This window comes from Acipenser ruthenus, chromosome 35, assembly GCF_902713425.1.
Source record: "Acipenser ruthenus chromosome 35, fAciRut3.2 maternal haplotype, whole genome shotgun sequence".
In the NCBI taxonomy this organism is placed as follows: Eukaryota; Metazoa; Chordata; class Actinopteri; order Acipenseriformes; family Acipenseridae; genus Acipenser; species Acipenser ruthenus.
In genome coordinates, this window is record NC_081223.1 from 7,236,038 (window position 1) to 7,255,466 (window position 19,429).

At 43.2% G+C, this 19,429-nt stretch overlaps 7 non-coding genes across 7 annotated transcripts; 5 read left to right on the plus strand and 2 right to left on the minus strand.

The window, feature by feature from the left end:
• Nucleotides 1-3,886: 3,886 nt before the first annotated feature.
• On the plus strand, nt 3,887-3,968 carry trnal-cag (transfer RNA leucine (anticodon CAG)). Its single transcript has one exon. It is a non-coding gene; the product is annotated as a tRNA-Leu (tRNA).
• Nucleotides 3,969-4,266: 298 nt separating this feature from the next.
• Nucleotides 4,267-4,340, plus strand: trnai-aau (transfer RNA isoleucine (anticodon AAU)). The gene has a single exon. It is a non-coding gene; the product is annotated as a tRNA-Ile (tRNA).
• A 170-nt stretch (nt 4,341-4,510) lies between these two features.
• On the minus strand, nt 4,511-4,592 carry trnas-aga (transfer RNA serine (anticodon AGA)). The gene has a single exon. It is a non-coding gene; the product is annotated as a tRNA-Ser (tRNA).
• A 2,148-nt stretch (nt 4,593-6,740) lies between these two features.
• LOC131705433 (small nucleolar RNA U3) lies at nt 6,741-6,958 on the plus strand. Its single transcript, XR_009310390.1, has one exon. It is a non-coding gene; the product is annotated as a small nucleolar RNA U3 (small nucleolar RNA).
• A 680-nt stretch (nt 6,959-7,638) lies between these two features.
• trnal-cag (transfer RNA leucine (anticodon CAG)) lies at nt 7,639-7,720 on the plus strand. Its single transcript has one exon. It is a non-coding gene; the product is annotated as a tRNA-Leu (tRNA).
• A 298-nt stretch (nt 7,721-8,018) lies between these two features.
• trnai-aau (transfer RNA isoleucine (anticodon AAU)) lies at nt 8,019-8,092 on the plus strand. Its single transcript has one exon. It is a non-coding gene; the product is annotated as a tRNA-Ile (tRNA).
• Nucleotides 8,093-8,262: 170 nt separating this feature from the next.
• On the minus strand, nt 8,263-8,344 carry trnas-aga (transfer RNA serine (anticodon AGA)). The gene has a single exon. It is a non-coding gene; the product is annotated as a tRNA-Ser (tRNA).
• Nucleotides 8,345-19,429: the final 11,085 nt, after the last annotated feature.

Below are 19,429 nucleotides of genomic sequence, written 5' to 3' on the forward strand. Positions count from 1 at the left end.
GCTGCTCCTCCGTCCTTGAATACACATTAGTATCATCAATATAAACAAAACAAGATACTCCCTTTAATTCACCGAGGACCTGTTCCATTAGCCGCTGAAACGTGGCAGAGGCGTTCTTCAATCCAAAAGGCATAACGTGGAATTGAAACAATCCAAAAGGGCTGGTAAAGGCAGTCTTCTTCTTGCTATCCTCAGCCATCGTCACTTGCCAGTACCCTGACTGTAGGTCAAGAGAACTGAAAACACTAGCTCCTTTAACCCTTTGTGGTCCTATGTCAGATCTGGTCCGACATTGCAATTATAACTATCCGGTCCATTGTCGGACCTGTCCGACATCAAAAAACGCAAAAAACAGCTTTCTAGTCGTTTTTTCTCCGGAAAAAGCCAAGAAAACCATTCAATAGCCGAGTGGGAGCAACAGGATCCGAGACAAGCCAATAAAAAAAAGGCGTATCTTTAATAGTCATACTTGCCCCTAGCATCCCATATGGGCGGTCATAAGGAAACAAGCTGGCTGTTACTGTAGCAGTGCACAGAGACTATCACGGACATTTGCCGAGCTTTTTGAGATGTTATAGTAATAAAATAATGACTTGGATTGCATTATTGAGGAGTTTGGTGATAAAACGAGTGATCAGGAGATGATTGATCGGGATGTACGACTATTATTATTATTATTATTTATTTCTTAGCATATGTGAAAGCGATAGCGAACGAAAGGGTGGGGAGGGGCTGGAGATGCCTAGTGAGTGCTTTGTTGATATGCAGGGCCTTTTAAACCTGTTTGACTGTGGAAAAAAATACTTTTAAACAGCACGTCTAAAATTAACTGCACGTGTGAAAATAAATTGGACCTGACGCACCTGACGCACACTTAATAAATGGACTGCAAAGGGTTAAAAGACTAGAGGATATCATGTATCAAGGGCATGGGGTATGCATCAAAATGTGTTTTTACGTTAATCCGCCGATAATCCACACAAAAACGCCAAGATCCATCTGCCTTAGGCACCAGCACAACAGGAGAAGCCCAGGCGGAAGTCGAAGGTTCAATAACCCCATCCTCTTTCATCTGGTGCAGATAATGCTCAATGATGGCTCGCTTCTGTGGAGAGACTCTATAGGCACGTGAACGCACAGGAACTTCATCAATGGTATGTATTACATGCTTTGTAACATTGGTTCTTCCCAACTGGTTTGAACACACCCGTGTCCACTGCCTCATCACTCCCACAAGGTCAGGTCATAACAACGACAATAAATCACTCAACGCACCTGATGGTTCTGTGATAATAGTGCTAATGTGCGCCGTGATAGTTTTTGGGCTCTGAGGTGGAAGCGCATAATGCAAACAGATTCTGGGCAACAAGTCTCTGGGACGCCATGCCTGTTCCCATGCTGTCTTTTCCAGGAAGGGATGAAAGATATATCTCCCTCCATTCCAAACTCCATACTTTCTATTTGCCACGTCAATTCTTGTCTTGGTCTTGTCGAGAAAATCCAGCCCGAGGACGATAGGAAACGCCAGGTCTTTATCTGCCAGGATGAAAACAGGAATTGACCAGAACGTGTCATGAAAGCTGAAAGTAACGTGAGCTTTACCCATTGCTGTGTGAGAGGTTCCATTTGCCAAGGAAAACTGCTGCTCCGCACAAGGTGTCAGTTCTTCTTCTGGACGGCAAAGCCCCTTCCATAGCTTCCAGCAGATTAGAGAGTATGTGCTACCTGTGTCCAGTAAAGCTTGTCCGCAAACCCCTCTTGCTTCTATCTGCACTGCTAAAAGTGATAAAACATCCAGGCCAGGTTTCATTAAACGTTTTTTTAGGCCTGCTGTGGATAACACTCACCTCTGCCAGTTTCTTTGGCTTCTTTTGTGGGCGTGACTATGGAAGGTTCTTGTTATTCACCTTCGCCCAATATTCCTTTTGATTAGCCCAGTCTCTCTCAATCATCGTGCCCACCTGCACGAGCTCAGACACAGACTTAATTGCCCCACGCAGCCCACTAGCAAGTTTGGGATTGGCATTATTGAGGATTCGGTGCACCACGTCTGCTTCTTCAATCTTCAGGTCTCCACTTAATGCACAAGGCACGATAGTCATAGGCAGAATCTCAAATGCACTCCTGGGGGGACTGCACTCTGTTCCTCAGTCGATCTTCTATTTCGGTTTGGAAATCGGAGGGTAAAAAAAGCCTAAAAAAAGAGATTTTAAAAGCATACCATGAATGTAAATTGTGGCGTTCCGCAATCCACCAACTTTTTGTTGATCCTTTCAGAACAGACGACAAGGTAGCCATCAATCCAGGGTCAGACATAGGGCGCAAGGCTAAAAACTCCTCACACAGCTCCACATATATCATTGCGTCAGATGTTTGTTCATCTGTACCAAATTCTGGAAAATTAATTCTAATAGGCAACTTTGACCCTCTTCCTTCACTAGGTAATGCTTCTCAGCCTGGTTCACAGCTGGAACCGAAGACAATAAAGGGATACTAGCCTTTCTGGCTAATTTGTTAAGTTTATGCTCCCAAGCTTTATCTCGCTTGCCTAAAGAATCAATAATAGCCTTTTCCAATTTTAACACAGGCTGTACTACAAATTCTTCAGTTTGCCCAAAACGTGTTCGCACCTGCTCTCTGAATATCTCCTCCCGATTAAAGCTACTCGTTTGAGCTTGATGTACATCCTGCTCTACATTCCTTATACGGTCATTTATGGCTTGTATATCCTGTTTCACTTGTTCCAACTCCTGTACACTATTAACCAAGTCTCCTTCATCTTCACTCTCTGGCTCACTCAGATATAAGAGACTAAGAGAAGAAGCTAAATGATCTGTTTGATCCCTCCTAGTCACCACAGGTGCATTTATGTCAGTAAAAGCAACAGGGTCTGAACAACCAGTGTCAGTAACAGCAATGGGCGAGAGTGTGGTAGAATCTGAAGCCATGATAGACAAAATTGCACAGATGCACAAAGGGAAAGGTGTATACCCACTTTTTTATAATTCTTAATTGAACAAGTATGTGACCACTTTGAGATAATTACATTTTGGATTAAGGTGTCCTGCCAGACTAACTGCAAACAATTAAGTTGCAGATGGGAGTTTCTTACCCCATTATATGTGGTCGGTGTCACAAACTCATGTCATTTATTTGATTTCTTGTCCTTGCCATTTACAGCATGTTGGTAAAAGTACTAGACAGTTACGATTGCACATTAATGAGCGATCATAAAAGTTCAATTAGGAGAAAAGATATCCACTCACCACTAGCTAGACATTTTATAGATGTCAAACATTCCGTTTCAGATCTTAAATACCGTGGCATACAAAAAAATATTTCAAGCTCGAGGAGGTGATAATCTCGATCAAAAACTATTACAATGTGAATCCAAATGGATTTCTATTTCCATACGGTACAACCCGAGGGATTAAATGAAGAGCTAGGGTTATCATGTTATCTGTGATATAATGTGCAAGCATACTTGTCTTTCATAAGAGCTGAAAATAAATGATAGCGCTTTGAGATAATGTCTGCTACTGGCGGATTGTTTACAAATGTACTCAATTATGTTACAACTTTTTTGTCTACGAAACATATCTGTAACATTTATGTAATGCCTCTGTGGTTTTTTCATGAAGTTAATTTGCTAACAGACGGTTCTGATTTGTTTCTAACCGTGAAGCGATCACTCTGTTTGATGTATATTTTCTTTCTGTAAGAGGAGTGTCCTTGTGATCCCATATAAAATGCGACGAAACAGGTCGCCCTCCTTAATATAAACAGATAAAGAATAAGTTCACGCACACACCAGGTGATTTACTGTAGCGTCAGACATTGGAGGTTCAGCAGTGTACTGCAGTGTTGTGCAAAGTCGTCGGTGTAAGTCAGGATGGCCGAGCGGTCTAAGGCGCTGCGTTCAGGTCGCAGTCTCTCTGGAGGCGTGGGTTCGAATCCCACCTCTGACAAATCTGTTTGTTTATTTATTTCTTAAAACGTCCACCGAATGCTTGGTAATTTGATTTGTTTTTCTTGTTAGTATTCAAATCACAAGGTCGTTAAATGAGAGAAAGTCACCGCAAGCCTGCACCTCACCACATCCTTCACACTGTTAAACTGCCTCATTATGACGAGGCCTCTAATTATGCCTTTCCAATAATTTGAATGTGTTATTGTTCAGTTTAACATGAAAACATCTTCGTAGAACAATCATAATGTCCGCAGGACTTATTTTCCTCGGGTTCTAGTATCAAGTTTTGAGTGTGTGGCCGGTTAGCTCAGTTGGTTAGAGCGTGGTGCTAATAACGCCAAGGTCGCGGGTTCGATCCCAGTACGGGCCTCGGCTTTTCTTCTTTAAAGAAACCACAGCATTTGTAATGGTGCCAAAATGAACATTCTTTAACAAAATGAACCGAAGCGATATGAACTACAACCAGTAATATTTCAGACTTCCTGAGCTTTAAACATGTATTAACAATGAACACATACAATCAATTAAAAACAAAGCTTACGTAGTCGGCAGGATTCGAACCTGCGCGGGGAAACCCCAATGGATTTCTAGTCCATCGCCTTAACCACTCGGCCACGACTACATGCTCGCACGAGTATTTGTGAAAATATCCAAAAGAAGTAAACGAAACCCGTAGTAATGCTGTAGATGGCAGTATAGGCTAACTAATGAACCGAAGTCAAATGTCTTTGTTGAAACTGTCAGATTTGTACAAGGCAAGCACACGTGGGAAATGTAAATACAATATAATTTTTGTTAACGTTCATAATAATGAATACATCTTTATTTCAAAATATGTAGCTATTTAACTGATCTTTTCAAAAAACACCCCCATCCAAAAAACAAAGTAGTTATTTAATTGAACTGAAAAATTGACTTGCTTCATGGCTGTTGTCAGAGCACTCGAGCACGTTCTGGCTAGCGTGAGCGGACTTAGCAGATAACAAGATCTACAAAATATTTCATGCTAATAAAACATACCATAATTATGTCCGATTTTATTATACATGGCAACTTACAGAGACTAGGGTGTGTGAACTATGCATCAGCTGTAGAGTCACTTACATTTACATCTCAACCGAAAAACGGAGCACAAGGAGGTTAAGTGACTTGCTCAGGGTCACACAATGAGTCAGTGGCTGAGGTGGGATTTGTACCGGGGGACCTCCTGGTTAAAAGCCCTTTATCTTTAACCACTGGACCACACAGCCTCCTATAACAAAATCACACCCCAGATGGGACTCGAAACCACAATCCATGGCTTAGAAAGCCAGTGCCTTATCCATTAGGCCACAAGGGCTGACACGAAAAGCACATTTGGTAGTAATAAAGAAAGTGGGAACAATAGTATCGTGGTTTAATACATCATATCCAAGCCATCGTTGGTGTTCAAACACAGCAGAGTGTTACACTGGGAAAGGGCCGTACTTGTCAGTACGTATTTGACATTCATGTGGGAAGATTTAAGATTGTGAAGAAGTTTAAGTATGCTGCGTATTTGCGCATTGGGAACCTTACATAATTAGGTTTTTGATTAATGCCACTTTCTTACGGACAGTAATCAAGGTGACGATACAAGACCAGAGCCAATAAAGCAGTTATTTTCCTGTCCTTTCATTACCATATTCTAGTGTGCTTGTTCAGAATATGCGTGAATCGTGAAAACGTCTTGCGAATATGTGAACAAAGCCAGCATTCACTTTATTGATCACCATGTGGATTAACCGCTATTGGAACACAGATGATTGTGTTAAAGATGTTAATAGACTTTTAATGTACACATTTTAGAGCTAAACGTTTGTTGAGACAGTTCAAGCGCTGTAACAGTGTTTAACTATTTCCTGGATGTTTGCCTTTTGGTCTTACTCTGGAAAAAGTAATAATAATAATAAAAAGTAGGCAAAACCATTTTTTGAGAAACCGCATTTGGGAGAAAAACTAACAGTTTGGAAACACATTTGCAAAGGCATTGGATTCTATTGTGGTGTTTCCGATCTGTTGAACGTTTCTCATTACATGCAGGTTTACTGGCTTGACAAAAAGGCGATTGACGAAAAGAATGCTGTCTCGATAGCAAAATCGCGTCAAGCTGAAATAGCTCAGTTGGGAGAGCGTTAGACTGTAACGATCCCTGCTTCGATCCCGGGTTTTTGCAAACAGCACTAGAGCTATTTTTTCTTAATTAATTTTTTGAATTAAAAAAACAGCAAATTTTTTCTTCAGTGTAATTGGAGGAAATAAAAACGTATTATAGTGCCATTTTCTAATGATATAAAGAAATGCAAAAAGCATCATCTCTGTGTGGGCTTGAAACACCAAAATTTCGATTAACAGCCGAACATGCTAACCGATTATGGTGTTTTATTAGATAACACCCTGGGAGCTCAACAGAACAGTGTGTATGCATATTGCTAAAATGGAAACCAAATATACACGATTCAAATTGGAATCATATTCAGATTTTAAGCACAAATCTGATAGACTTCACAGTGCAAAGGAGGAAGGCAGACAATGCAAATGAGGCAACTGGCTCCTACTTTTTAAATCATACGAGAAACTTGAACCCAATTTAGCTTTTAACCGCCTGCAGTTTGGAATGAGTTTGAAATGTTGTTGTAACACCTCACTGGGCAACAGCAATTGCATTATATGAAAGCTCCTGTCTATTTGTCAGCGGCACAGCTACCGGTGCCACTCAGAGTTGGATGGAGACGGTTGGCCACTTGCCCATAAAACAATACTTTCCGGGATCATTTCTATAGTGATTTGCCAGCGAAATGCGTTTATAAAGTGTGTGGACTCGCTATCCACGAGGAAGAGTGAGAGTGTTCGTTTTTGAGCGTGAAGGAGACAGCGAGTGGTTTTTTTTTTTGGCCAACTGCTCCCTTTATTGATGACCGCTCAAGTGTTCCTTAGGGGGCTGGAGGAAGCGGACACGTTCTGAGTGGGTATCTTACCAAAAGGTACGCAAGACGAACTACAGTTGCAAAGCACTGCTGCTTTTTTCGATGATTGATTAAAACTATCAATCTGACTGAAAACACGGATCACATTAATTGTGATCGGTTTGATACCAATAGGCTTACATGACAGGTATTGTGTATAGACAATGTCATATACATAGAAATGAACACGGACAGTGTTTTTTTAAGGGCTGACTCATTTTAATGTTCGAGAGATCTAGGTGTACTGGACAAATATACTGGATTTTTTCCATGTCGTAATTGTGCCGCCTGTGATAATGCGTTTGAAACTAGAGATAGTGTGAGATAATGTCTGTTACTGGCGGATAGTTTACAAATGTACTCAATTATGTTACAACTTTTGTGTCTACGAAACATATCTGTAACATTTATGTAATGCCTGTGTGGTTTTTTCATGAAGTTAATTTGCTAACAGACTGTTCTGATTTGTTTCTAACCGTGAAGCGATCGCTCTGTTTGCCGTATATTTTCTTTCTGTAAGAGGAGTGTCCTTGTGATCCCATATAGAATGCGACGAAACAGGTCGCCCTCCTTAATATAAACAGATAAAGAATAAGTTCACACACACACCAGGTGATTTACTGTAGCGTCAGACATTGGAGGTTCAGCAGTGTACTGCAGTGTTGTGCAAAGTCGTCGGTGTAAGTCAGGATGGCCGAGCGGTCTAAGGCGCTGCGTTCAGGTCGCAGTCTCTCTGGGGGCGTGGGTTCGAATCCCACTTCTGACAAATCTGTTTGTTTATTTATTTCTTAAAACGTCCACCGAATGCTTGGTAATTTGATTTGTTTTTCTTGTTAGTATTCAAATCACAAGGTCGTTAAATGAGAGAAAGTCACCGCAAGCCTGCACCTCACCACATCCTTCACACTGTTAAGCTGCCTCATTATGACGAGGCCTCTAATTATGCCTTTCCAATACTTTGAATGTGTTATTGTTCAGTTTAACATGAGAACATCTTGGTAGAACAATCATAATGTCCGCAGGACTTATTTTCCTCGGGTTCTAGTATCAAGTTTCGAGTGTGTGGCCGGTTAGCTCAGTTGGTTAGAGCGTGGTACTAATAACGCCAAGGTCGCGGGTTCGATCCCCGTACGGGCCACGGCTTTTCTTCTTTAAAGAAACCACAGCATTTGTAATGGTGCCAAAATGAACATTCTTTAACAAAATGAACCGAAGCGATATGAAGAACAACCAGTAATATTTCAGACTTCCTGAGCTTTAAACATGTATTACCAATGAGCACATACAATCAATTAAAAACAAAGCTTACGTAGTCGGCAGGATTCGAACCTGCGCGGGGAAACCCCAATGGATTTCTAGTCCATCGCCTTAACCACTCGGCCACGACTACATGCTCGCACGAGTATTTGTGAAAATATCCAAAAGTAGTAAACGAAACCTGTAGTAATGCTGTAGATGGCAGTATAGGCTAACTAATGAACCGAAGTCAAATGTCTTTGTTGAAACTGTCAGATTTGTACAAGTCAAGCACACGTGGGAAATGTAAATAAAATATAATTTTTGTTAACGTTCATAATAATGAATACATCTTTATTTCAAAATACGTAGCTATTTAACTGATCTTTTCAAGAAACACCCCCATCCACAAAAACAAAGTAGTTATTTAATTGAACTGAAAAATTGACTTGCTTCATGGCTGTTGCCAGAGCACTCGAGCACGTTCTGGCTAGCGTGAGCGGACTTAGCAGATAACAAGATCTACAAAGTATTTCATGCTAATAAAAAATACCATAATTATGTTCGATTTTATTATACATGGCAACTTACAGAGACTAGGGTGTGTGAACTATGCATCAGCTGTAGAGTCTCTTACATTTACATCTCACCCGAAAAACGGAGCACAAGGAGGTTAAGTGACTTGCTCAGGGTCACACAATGAGTCAGTGGCTGAGGTGGGATTTGTACCGGGGGACCTCCTGGTTAAAAGCCCTTTATCTTTAACCACTGGACCACACAGCCTCCTATAACAAAATCACACCCCAGATGGGACTCGAAACCACAATCCATGGCTTAGAAAGCCAGTGCCTTATCCATTAGGCCACAAGGGCTGACACGAAAAGCACATTTGGTACTAATAAAGAAAGTGGGAACAATAGTATCGTGGTTTAATACATATCCAAGCCATCGTTGGTGTTCAAACACAGCAGAGTGTTACATTGGGAAAGGGCCGTACTTGTCAGTACGTATTTGACATTCATGTGGGAAGATTTAATATGCTGCATATTTGCGCATTGGGAACCTTACATAATTAGGTTTTTGATTAATGCCTCTTTCTTACAGACAGTAATCAAGGTGACGATACAATACCAGAGCCAATAAAGCAGTTATTTTCCTGTCCTTTCATTACTATATTCTAGTGTGCTTTTTCAGAATATGTGTGAATCGTGAAAACGTCTTGCGAATATGTGAACAAAACCAGCATTCACTTTATTGATCACCATGTGGATTAACCGCTATTGGAACACAGATGATTGTGTTAAAGATGTTAATAGACTTTTAATGTACACGTTCCCTTTCAAGTCGAAAATAACCCATCAAGGTATGGGACATTGCCGTCAGGCAGTAGGGATTGGCTGAGCTTTATGTCAAAGCTGCCGATAGGCCTCCGCGCAAGCCTCTTTTGCCTTCAGCCTCAGTAGCGGTAGGACTTAGAGCTATTTAACTGATTGTACTTACTAAAGCTTAGGCTTGAGAAGCTGGTTTATCCCCTTCTCCGAGTTTATTTCAGTTATACTCTCCGGAGTTATTATTATTATTATTATTATTATTATTATTATTATTATTATTATTATTATTGTTATTGTATTATTATTTAGGATTATATATTGTTTTACTTTATATATTCCTTCTCGCTTTGCTTCGGCATCGCGTTTCTTCATGGTCTCCCCGTCTTTCCTCTGTTCTTATAATTTATTGTGTTGGGTTTTTGTATTTTATTGTGTATATATATATATATTTGTTATATATATTGTATATATTTTGTCTTTCGGACGCGTGTTGCGTTGGCCTTGGCCCACGCGCATTTTGCTTCCCTTCACTATACAGAGGAAGACAACCACCAACGTGCAAAATCCCCAGCATCTTCAGGTAGGTATTGCACAGCATCAGACGCCGTACCAGCACTTAGCGTCTCCGCATGGCGGGTCAGCTGACGCTTAGGCGTCTGTGCTAGTGTTCCAAACTCGGTACTCGCGCTTTGGCGCTCGTGCTCCGGCGCTTTTGGTGTCAACGCTTGTGCGCTTTGTGCAGCGCTTCGGCGCTTTGTGCAGCGCTTCTGCGCTTGGTGCTTAGTGCTTCTGCACTTGGGGCTCAGTGCTCGACGCTTCGACGCCTCGACGCGCGCACCCTCGACGTTTGACGCACGCACCTCGGTGCTCGACGCTTCGGCGCTCGACGCACGCACCCTCAACGCTCAACGCACGCACCTCGGCGCTCGACGCACGCACTTCAGGTGCTTGACGCTGGTGTCCGACGCTTTGGCGTTCGACGCGCGCACCTTGGCGTTTAATGCGACAGTGCTCGACGCACACTCTTGGTGCTTGGCGTCAATACTAGACGCTTCAGCGTTCTACTATGTCTGGGTTCCACCGTTGCGTGACCTGTCAGGCCAAGTTGCCTGCTAGCGACCCTCATGAGGACTGCGTCGCATGCTTGGGGCCGGACCATGCCGCATCTGCCCTGGCAGATAGGGCATACTGCCAGCTATGTGCGGAGTTTCAGACACGCACCCTTCGCCAGAGAGCTAGGAAGGCAGTTGGAGGTCGTTCCCCATCCTCGGGCTCGTCCCACACCGTCTTGGCCCCACCATCATCTGTCGTGTCGCTGCCGGTGACGTCTCAGCTCCCTCTGAGCCCATCTTCCCAGCTTACAGCTGGTCAGAGGTCTCCAATTAGAACCGAGCTGGGTGCAGTTGCGCAGCTTTTGGTTAAGCTGGCTCAGCTGAATGCGCGAGCACAGGGCAGGAGCATTGCTTCCCTTGTGGTGGCAAGGAGGCAGCTCTGGCTCTCTCAGGCCAGGGTACAGGAGCCTGATAAGGCCCCTTTGCTAGATGCTCCTATATCCCCGGGGCACACGTTTGGCCCAGCGGTGGAGGAGATGCTGCAACGCTCCGTCAAGGCGCGTGAGGCGTCGCAGCAGTTGGCTAAGATGTGGCCAAGCAAGCCTTTCCAGGCAAGGCAGCCGCAGGAGCGCCAATGGCGCAGGGCGCCGCCACAGCAGCAAGCGCACTCACAGGGCAGTAAAACCGTCCCTTTGGGGGTTTCAGCACGCAGCCAACCCGCGTTTGCAAGACCGCAGCGAGGAGGGTGGCGCCCCAGAGGAGGTAGCAGACCACGCCCTCGTGGCTCTGGCCAGGCCCCTCGTGAGCGAGCGCAGCCTAAGCAGCCCTGAGAAACCCCGGCAGCCGTTAACCCACCCCTACACTGTTCCACAGCTCCTGTTCTGGCAACAATGCACCAACGACATCTGGGTGCGCAAAACTATACTCACCGGGTACACCCTTCAATTCCGGTTAAACCCCCCCCCCCTTCAGGAGAGTGGTGGTAACTGCAGTGAAGGACTCGGTTCAGTCCTCAGCTCTAAATGCAGAAATACAGGCATTGCTCAAGAAGCGTGCCATTCAACTAGTAGACCCTGCTCTGACCGACCAGGGGTTCTACTCCAAGTACTTCCTAGTGCCAAAAAAGGACGGTGGGCTCCGCCCTATTTTAGATCTGTGAGTACTGAACAAATACCTATGGGTGTTGTCGTTCAAGATGCTTACGCACAGGCACATTGTCCAGTCTGTCCGGCAAGGCGACTGGTTTACCACCGTAGACCTCACAGATGCATACTTTCACGTTCCCATCTGTCCGGGTCACAGGAAGTACCTACGTTTCGCATTTCAGAGCAGGATCTACGAGTTTTGTGTCCTGCCATTCGGCCTGTCTCTAGCTCCTCGAACCTTTTCGAAGTGTATGGACGCCATTTTAGCCCCCTTGCGGGCTCAAGGCATCCGACTGCTGAACTATCTGGACGACTGGCTCGTCTGCGCGCAGTCAAAGGAGCAGTTGGCACAGCACACAGCTCGAGTTGATGGCGTTCCATCCTCCTCCTTTTTCTTCCCCAGAGGAAGAGCGGTTACACATGCTCTGCCCTGTGTGGGCATTGAGGTGTTATATTGATCGCACAAAGACTGTGAGGCAAACAGAACAGCTATTCATATGCCATTTTTCTAAAACTTTGGGTCAGCCGTTGTCTAAGCAACGCCTTTCTCATTGGATAGTGGATGCTATTCAGTTAGCATATGATTCTATGGGCCTTCCGCCACCAGGGCAGTTGAAGGCACATTCCACTAGGGGTATGGCAACATCCTGGGCCCTCTTTAGAGGGGTGCCGATGTCTGACATTTGCGCTGCAGCCAGTTGGGTTACACCGCATACATTTATGAGGTTCTACCGGTTAAATGTACTGGAATCCTCTGCTCCGTCATTTGGAGCATCTGTGTTGCACTCTATGACGCCTCAGGTTGCGGACGTCTAGAGTGGTTGACAATATGGTGTGACTATTCCACCTTGGGACAGGTGTCATTGCGAGCATAGACGCTGAGGCGCAGCTCCGCATATGTGTAGATGTACTGCCTACGCAGTTGCGTTATGACGTAAGGCTGTCCTACTGCCGAGAATCCTCCCTCGCGACGGCTTGGGTACATTGTTCCCATACCTTGATGGTTATTTTCGACTTGAAAGGGAACAATAGGTTGTGGATGCAACCCCGGTTCCCTGAAAGAGAAAATAACCATCAAGCCGCCAGGTCGCTCTGGAGGCCTTCACGGCCTGAAGGGCAAAAGAGGAGGTGACTCTCCGCGCGCTGCGTATAGTAAGCTCCCAGGGGGGCGGGCTCACACGGCAGCTTGCGCGGAGGCCTATCGGCAGCTTTGACATAAAGCTCAGCCAATCCCTACTGCCTGACGGCAATGTCCCATACCTTGATGGTTATTTTCTCTTTCAGGGAACCGGGGTTGCATCCGCAACTTATCGTATCGATCCCTCTTGTAAGATTGGCGAGCGGCTATTACTCTTTTCTACTACATGAGGCCTCGTGTAGTTGCAGATACCGTGTGGAGAGCTGTTCTGGTGCTGTAAGGAGACCCCACGGGCCTAGCAGCTCGGCTGAATCGGCTGCATACCCCGGCATCCACCGCGGTTCTCCCGCCGACCTTCAGGCTTGGAACAGCGCCTACCCGGCCCCGATTGACTCGGCACCGGTGTAACCATCTCCGTGCCGACCGCGCCCACCATCGGCACCGACTGTCTCGGCACCGAGTGTTCGGCACCGACAGCGTTCTCCTCGGCGCCGATCCCGCCTAGTCGCCATGTCAGTGCAGTCAACTGAGTCCTCCGCTGGTTTCCACCAGGGCGACCAGTGCGCGACAAAGCTGCCCAGTCAGGATGAGCACCGGTCCTGCGCCAGATGCTTAGGGGCAGACCATGCGGCCAAAGCACTGGCAGGTGAGTTGGACTGCTCTCCATGCAGGAAGTTCTCCAAAAGAACTAAACACAGGAGAGCAGCACCAACCCCAGCAGAGTATCTATCCCCGAGCCATGGGAGAATGAGGTCAGTGGTTCAGGGTCCTCCGCAGAGGTCCTTTAGGACCCCACGTCGGATTAAAACTCATGACCCCTTGGGTTACATTTATTTATTACACAAATAATATTATCTCTACATCTGTGAATAACTTATTTTAACATGCTTATGTGTTTTAGTGGTCAGATTTAATTTACCAGCATCAGCCAAATCAATATTGTTGTGCTACATGTATTCATTTATAGCAATATTTATTCAAACATTTTAATAATTTCTATATTTAAAAAGTATGTATTTCTACGTGTATTTGTTTACATTTGCATTCATGTATTTATTCATTTATAAAATCGTGCTGTGTTTTGTACTTGCTCTTACTAGAACTGAAGTCACTGGGCCCGATCTTGGATAGATTTGCGCACCACTTAAACGGCCGTTATGTGCAAATGCGCATCATTTTCTGTATTCGAAACATCCTTTTGCACGTCACAATCCATTCTGCGCTGTGCAGAAATAAAATGTATGCATCGCACAATATGGGGGGAGTGGCTGACAATATGCGTGATCCTGCTATTTTCAAAAGTATGTGCCAAGCACAAAACCAGTTTTGCGAAGCATAAAATAACGCTTTTAAAAAGCAAGCGTTAACTCCGCGCACATCCCCCCAGGACTCACACAAGCACGGAACAGCAGGAGCTTTCCAAGGTACCGCTATGGGAAACACCCCGCGAGCGCACAAGACTCCGTCCACATCTACAGTGGGACTATTATATGGTGATTACAGGACAGGAATTCAAAAGAACGATTGCGATAGTTGCTTCACTGTTTAAAAAAAAAACATGTTTAAAAAACAATCTGCAGGAAGCTGTTATCTCGACCGCTCTTTCAGACTGAAACATTAGGCTACTATTTACTTTTCTAAGCAAGCATTCTTGGTGCTGCAAGAATAGCTCCCAAAACAGAATGGAGAGTACAGTACGGTATGTGACATAGACCTGGCAAATACAAAACAACTGTCTGAATAATGAAATCAACAACACTAAAAATAGACCCTTACACAGTAGTGTAAAACCCCTCCCACATCGATCAATCTACAGTTTACATTTCCTTACCTTGATATTTACATTGATTTTAATATCAAAGACACCGCTTATACAGCAGCTATATTGATTACTGAAGTGGGGATTTGTTGGCGTTTTGAAAGTTATTGGTCGAGGGGCTACATTAATTCCACTGCTCGTTCAATCCGTTTTATTTCATTCAAATTAATTGCATTAATATAAAACCCCCAGGTGATCCCAGGATTACCATTGGTGTTGCTGTTAGGTATATGTATTTAGCACACGCTCTTATGGGCGATAATATTATAGACTAACTTTTTTGTAAGTTGTTACAAAAAAGTTAGTCTATAATATTAATCCTAACAGAAACAATAGGCTTCCCAGCCATCAGCTTAGAAGCAGAATGGAAATCAAATCGGGCAATGTAAAGGCAGTTTAAATAAGAGCAGCTGCAATACATTAAATAGAGTTATATTTAAGAGCAAGTAGTAACTGCAGTACAGTATTTAATTATGGATGGACCAAACTTGCAGGTCGCCACTGTGACATTTTCCAGGAAATCACGGCTAATACTGAGAAAGAAAACAGATGAGAACCTAACAGAAAACTAGTGAAAAACACTGCACTGATTACTGAACGGGTCAAATGTAGCCTACTGAATTGCTGAATTATTGGGGGGAGAGTGGCGCATCCAGCTGAGGCGCGTCATCTGAAATGCAGGGTGTGCCTTATAGCCTGGAGATCGTTGGGTCCAATCCAGACTATGCCATCGCCGACAGGAACGCCGAGGGGGCGGCACACAATTGGCCGAGTGCCACCCGGGTTGAGAGGGCTTAGGTCAGCTTGGTAATCATTGTCTCAACAAGCTCCAGCGACTCCTGTAGCGACCGGTCGCCTGCGAGTTGTGGGCGGAACTGCGTTTCCTCCAACACCGCTACAGCCAGGTGCGGTTGGCTTTGCTGTTGCAGTGTGACAAGAGGAGGGTGGCTGACCGCGTTTGTTTCAGAGGATGCGCATGATGAGTCTTCGTTCTCCCGAGTCGATACGGGAAGTTGCAGCAGCGCCATAAAAAAACAATTGGATATTCCAAATTGGGAGAATTTTTTTAAAAATATTACAACAAAAAAATTAAATAGTTATGCTTCAAAAAATCTATTTTTGACTGAGCGAGTTAAGTGTGTAAGGTATCCTGACAACACAACATGTTGAAAACACAGAAAAGACGCTGAGGAAAAAAAAAGTTTCCTATTTCCTGTTTAATTAAGAAAATACAATAAAAAAAGATTATTCTCTTACTTGTCTTCCTGCCATATCCCCTCTTTTTTGGTCAAATATTGAATATATTCGTATTCAAATTCAAACGACTGTTCTTTGTTCCCATGATGCATCTGTGATGGGCTGGGTTTTAGCGATCGCGATAATTTCTGATATTTTACAGTGGCTGGACTTTATAATAATAAAAAAAAAAATGAAAAAGGGTAACGAGCGACAAATGCATTAATTTCTGTCGATTTGTTCTATTTTAATGGGATATAATTTTACAAATTTAAAAGACATCCATTAAGAAAAGATAAAACTAATTTAATAACCTTTAAGAATTATGTTTTTATTGACAGAAATATATTTGATGTATGTGTGTTTGGCATGAAATCAAATAAAGTCCCATTGGATTTTGCTTGAAAAGAGGAAACACAAAAGGTGTTTTTTTAGGTTTTTTTTTAAAATAAAGCATTTATTCAACATGTTTTTTTTTTTACAAAAATACATAAAAATACAACACAATACAACACGGAATGTTTTTTTTTTTTTTTTTTTGTTAAAAGAAATTGAATTAGCTGGCTCTCAGATCCCCAGTACAGTACCGTGCTGTTAGATTAGACTGGACTGTATTGAATTAGCTGGCTCTCAGATCCCCAGTACAGTACAGTGCTGTTAGATTAGACTGGACTGTATTGAATTAGCTGGCTCTCAGATCCCCAGTATAGTACAGTGCTGTTAGATTAGACTGGACTGTATTGAATTAGCTGGCTCTCAGATCCCCAGTACAGCACAGTGCTGTTAGATTCGACTGGAATGTATTGAATTAGCTGGCTCTCAGATCCCCAGTACAGTGCTGTTAGATTAGACTGGACTGTATTGAATTAGCTGGCTCTCAGTTCCCCAGTACAGTACCGTGCTGTTAGATTAGACTGGACTGTATTGAATTAGCTGGCTCTCAGATCCCCAGTACAGTACAGTGCTGTTAGATTAGACTGGACTGTATTGAATTAGCTGGCTCTCAGATCCCCAGTATAGTACAGTGCTGTTAGATTAGACTGGACTGTATTGAATTAGCTGGCTCTCAGATCCCCAGTACAGCACAGTGCTGTTAGATTCGACTGGAATGTATTGAATTAGCTGGCTCTCAGATCCCCAGTACAGTGCTGTTAGATTAGACTGGACTGTATTGAATTAGCTGGCTCTCAGATCCCCAGTACAGTGCTGTTAGATTAGACTGGACTGTATTGAATTAGCTGGCTCTCAGATCCCAAGTACAGTACCGTGCTGTTAGATTAGACTGGACTGTATTGAATTAGCTGGCTCTCAGATCCCCAGTACAGTGCTGTTAGATTAGACTGGACTGTATTGAATTAGCTGGCTCTCAGATCCCCAGTACAGTGCTGTTAGATTAGACTGGACTGTATTGAATTAGCTGGCTCTCAGATCCCCAGTACAGTGCTGTTAGATTAGACTGGACTGTATTGAATTAGCTGGCTCTCAGATCCCAAGTACAGTACCGTGCTGTTAGATTAGACTGGACTGTATTGAATTAGCTGGCTCTCAGATCCCCAGTACAGTGCTGTTAGATTAGACTGGACTGTATTGAATTAGCTGGCTCTCAGATCTCCAGTACAGTACAGTGCTGTTAGATTAGACTGGACTGTATTGAATTAGCTGGCTCTCAGATCACCAGTACAGTACCGTGCTGTTAGATTAGACTGGACTGTATTGAATTAGCTGGCTCTCAGATTCCCAGTACAGTACAGTGCTGTTAGATTAGACTGGACTGTATTGAATTAGCTGGCTCTCAGATCCCCAGTACAGTACAGTGCTGTTAGATTAGACTGGACTGTATTGAATTAGCTGGCTCTCATATCTCCAGTACAGTACAGTGCTGTTAGATTAGACTGGACTGTATTGAATTAGCTGGCTCTCAGATCCCCAGTACAGTACCGTGCTGTTAGATTAGACTGGACTGTATTGAATTAGCTGGCTCTCAGATCCCCAGTACAGTACAGTGCTGTTAGATTAGACTGGACTGTATTGAATTAGCTGGCTCTCAGATCCCCAGTACAGTACAGTGCTGTTAGATTAGACTGGACTGTATTGAATTAGCTGGCTCTCAGATCCCCAGTACAGTACAGTGCTGTTAGATTAGACTGGACTGTATTGAATTAGCTGTCACTCAGATCACCAGTACAGTACCGTGCTGTTAGATTAGACTGGACTGTATTGCATTAGCTGGCTCTCATATCTCCAGTACAGTACAGTGCTTTTAGATTAGACTGGACTGTATTGAATTAGCTGGCTCTCAGATCCCCAGTACAGTACAGTGCTGTTAGATTAGACTGGACTGTACTGAATTAGCTGGCTCTCAGATCCCCAGTACAGTACCGTGCTGTTAGATTAGACTGGACTGTATTGAATTAGCTGGCTCTCAGATCCCCAGTACAGTACAGTGCTGTTAGATTAGACTGGACTGTATTGAATTAGCTGGCTCTCATATCTCCAGTACAGTACAGTGCTGTTAGATTAGACTGGACTGTATTGAATTAGCTGGCTCTCAGATCCCCAGTACAGTACAGTGCTGTTAGATTAGACTGGACTGTACTGAATTAGCTGGCTCTCAGATCCCCAGTACAGTACCGTGCTGTTAGATTAGACTGGACTGTATTGAATTAGCTGGCTCTCAGATCCCCAGTACAGCACAGTGCTGTTAGATTAGACTGGACTGTACTGAATTAGCTGGCTCTCAGATCCCCAGTACAGTACCCTGCTGTTAGATTAGACTGGACTGTATTGAATTAGCTGGCTCTCAGATCCCCAGTACAGCACAGAGCTGTTAGATTAGACTGGACTGTATTGAATTAGCTGGCTCTCATATCTCCAGTACAGTAGAGTGCTGTTTTTAAAATCCATAAAATGTTGTAAATCTTAAATTCCTGAGATCTAACACTTATGAAAATGAATGAACGAAATAAACAAATAAATACATGAATGAAAAAATCAATACACAACTTTATAAACAAATTCCTAAAATTACACAAATTCAGTCAATCCAACACCTTTAAAAAAAAAAAAAGTACAAATACGGAACAGTCCATTATAGTTAGTATAGGGGGTGATTGGTCTAAGGCTATTGTGCATATTACTATTATTATTATTATTATTATTATTATTATTATTATTATTATTATTACAGTATTATTACTAGTCCAAACTCCCTCACCCCTCTCTTTGACTGCACCTAAATGGACCAGTCCCTTAAAAAAAAAAATAGTCATTTTGCACTTAAATTAAATAAAATACACGCAATTTCAAACTAAAAAGAAAACAGTTTCAAATTGTAACACCTGAAACACATTTTGTATATATATATATATATATATATATATATATATATATATATATATATATATATATATATATATATATATATATATGATCTTTAAACATCTTAAAACAGTTGCAGAATATTTTGTAGGGATTTTCGTAGCAATTAAGAAAGTCAAAGAGAGAGAGAGAGAGAGAGA